The sequence below is a fragment of the Echinops telfairi genome, unplaced genomic scaffold, assembly GCF_000313985.2.
Source record: "Echinops telfairi isolate 266 unplaced genomic scaffold, ASM31398v2 ScPeMD7_7457;HRSCAF=8495, whole genome shotgun sequence".
NCBI classification, from domain to species: domain Eukaryota; kingdom Metazoa; phylum Chordata; class Mammalia; order Afrosoricida; family Tenrecidae; genus Echinops; species Echinops telfairi.
In genome coordinates, this window is record NW_022111357.1 from 17,575,583 (window position 1) to 17,578,181 (window position 2,599).

Consider the following 2,599-nt stretch of genomic DNA (forward strand, 5'->3'; position numbering starts at 1 on the left):
CCCGGGGCCTGTGGGTTCCCACTCAGAAGGACCGAACCCCTTTCCTGGGGCCGGGGGATGTGGTCGGGGCGGTGGGGCCCTGTCTCCCCGCCCCACAGCCCCACCGAGAAGGCCCAGGCCAAGCAGAAGGCGCGCTGGGCCTGGGCAAGAACGAGGGCCCAGGGCGCTGCAAGGGCTGCCGGGACCTAGCAGCTGGGAGCGCAGGTGCTGCCTTAGAAATGGGGGTGGCGATCCCGGGAGGGGGAAAGTAAAGGGGGAACTAAACCCTTTGATTGCCAGAGAGCTCTTCAGCCTTCCAAAGGCTTGGCTGGGCAGGAGGGGGAGGGGAACTGACCGATTAATACAATCCTGAATGCACCCAGGGGTTCCATCTGCCTCCTGCCCAGCTCCAGTCCAGGCTGACCTACCTGGGAGCAGGAGTGGGTGGGCAGCCAGCCCCACAGCTCAGCTCCCCTCTCCCTCAGCATCTGCCTCTTAGCACAGCAGTCCTACCCTCCTCCACTATTGAGGTGGGGCCCAATGGCACCAGAAGAGTTAACACACACCCCCAACACCTTAAACCCAGCCCTAGAGTCCCCCCAGTCAAGCTGCTGTGACCCCCCCCTCCAACCCTGCTGTGTTAATTGGCATGGAGGGGTGTGGTGGTACCCTGTGGTGGGGGAGCCAGCCAAGGGTTTGCAGGTAGAGGCTGTGGGAGGGGGGGACTAATGGTGGTGGTGGTGGAAGGGAAACCAGGCAGTTGCCTAGCAACCCCACAGCTGTCTGTTGACCTAGAAGAAGCTGCTTCTTCTTGACACAGCTGGTGTTTACATGTAACCGAGGCTCTGGCTTAGCGCTTGCTTGGAGGAAAGCTGAGGCAGGGCCCTTGTGGCAGCCTGGCCCGGCCCCTGGCTGTCTTGGGCTCTCTGCCTGCCTGCCCTTTTTGCTTCAGCTTCTACCTCAAGTCCAATAGGAGAGTGAGTGGGAGAGCAGAGCCCAGAGCCAGAGGCTTTGGGAGGGGGGAGTGGATGCACACCGCACACCCACAGCCTGAGGCCTTCAATGCAGAAATAGTGGGAGGCTAAGATGGAGCATGAAGTGGAGTGGAGAAGGGGATAGTGCCCAGTTTGTGTACAGATTCCAACCCACACAGGGACCACCAACATGACACAGGGGCGTAGCGGACACACAGACTCCCCAAATCAATCTGGCACACAGGCACAGAGAGGCCCCCAGACATAATGGTGTCCAGACAGTCAGACACAAATAACAAATATGCCGAAACACAGTCATCAGATGACCAAAACACTGACACGCAGACACACCCTCAGGTGTCTTGAACAGGGGAGAAGCAGGGACTGTGGTGCTGTGGGTTGGATGCTGGGCTACTAACCACAAAGTCGACAGTTCAAACCCACCATGTGCTCCACGAGAGAAAGATGCGGGTGTCTGCTCCTGTAAAGATTTACTCCCAGAAACCAGTCACTATGCGTCCACTTCAGTCATTCGACATCAGAACCAACTTAATGGCAGCAGCCTGGGACCATATGATAGAGACACACGTAAGTGCATTGACACACAAACAGAACCCCCCATGCTAACACCAGCAGCTCCTGCGTGGACCCTACTCCTTCCCACTGGTGTTTGCAGGCCTCCACTGGAAAAGACACAAGACCCAGACCCACCCACACTCAGAGTCGCCCTCATTCACACACATCCACACAGGGAAACAACTCACCAGACTTTGTCCACAGGGCAAAGACGCTTCGAAGAGCCCAGCATGGGAAGAGACAAGGGCCCTGAAGGACCACCAGCCCAGACAGGACCCACTCATACCCACGCAGTGCCCACAGCACAAACACACACTGGCCTGGGACCAGATCACCCAGCCCCATACACAGCCTCACCGTCAGCCCTAGGAAGAAAGGCACACCAGCTCTCTCCCTCTGAGCCCCCTGTCTGAAGAAAGCGACCAGCTCTGTCCTCGGAAGTTGTCCCCAGGCTGACAGAGGAAGCACGGTCCAGTCTGAGAGTCCCCAGTCTGAGAAGAGGCTGGATCTCCTGCAGGAGTCCCACCTGAACACAGTCCTGGCAGCTCTTGAGACCACAGCAAACAGGCCCACACACGCATGCTGTCATGCGCACACGCACATATGGCAGTTCCTGAGGACTTCCTGAAAGAGGTGAGCCTGAAGCCTCGCTTTGCAGCCCAGGAGGAAATTGGGGGAAGGTGCACTGAAGAGGGCCTTCTTTTCTTCCCCCTCCCCTGCCCCCTCATCCAGCAGTTCCTTCTCCCCCCAGGGCCCAAGGGGCCGGCTGGGGCCCCACAGTCCCATCAGCCCAAGCAGTAAGCAGAAGGAGGAGAGCAGATATTTTTAGCTTCTCTGCCACTGACATTTCGCAGCAGGCGACCTGGGGTGAAGCTGAGTGAGTGCTGAAGGCTGGGAGAAGCCAACGGCGCCTTCCCGCCCCCATGCGCATGTACCCACAACTGCGCACGTACACCGCCCTGTCTCCCAAGCCTTGCTGTGCTCACACAAGTACACAATCACACCCCCAGGCAGACACAGAGACCTGTACATGTTCTTAGTCTACCTGTCACTTATGCCTAAAACCTCAC

The 2,599-nt window shown here is 58.3% G+C and overlaps 1 long non-coding RNA gene across 2 annotated transcripts in view; it reads right to left on the reverse strand.

Annotated features, from left to right (window-relative positions):
* Positions 1-2,190, reverse strand: part of LOC123522678 — a 3,638-nt gene extending 1,448 nt beyond the window's left edge. For both annotated transcript variants that reach the window (XR_006680914.1, XR_006680915.1), the window contains exons 1-2: positions 1,887-2,190; positions 1,398-1,516 (exon numbers count right to left, since the gene is read on the reverse strand). This is a non-coding gene — a long non-coding RNA (uncharacterized LOC123522678). The remainder of the gene's footprint in view (positions 1-1,397; positions 1,517-1,886) is intronic.
* Positions 2,191-2,599: the final 409 nt, after the last annotated feature.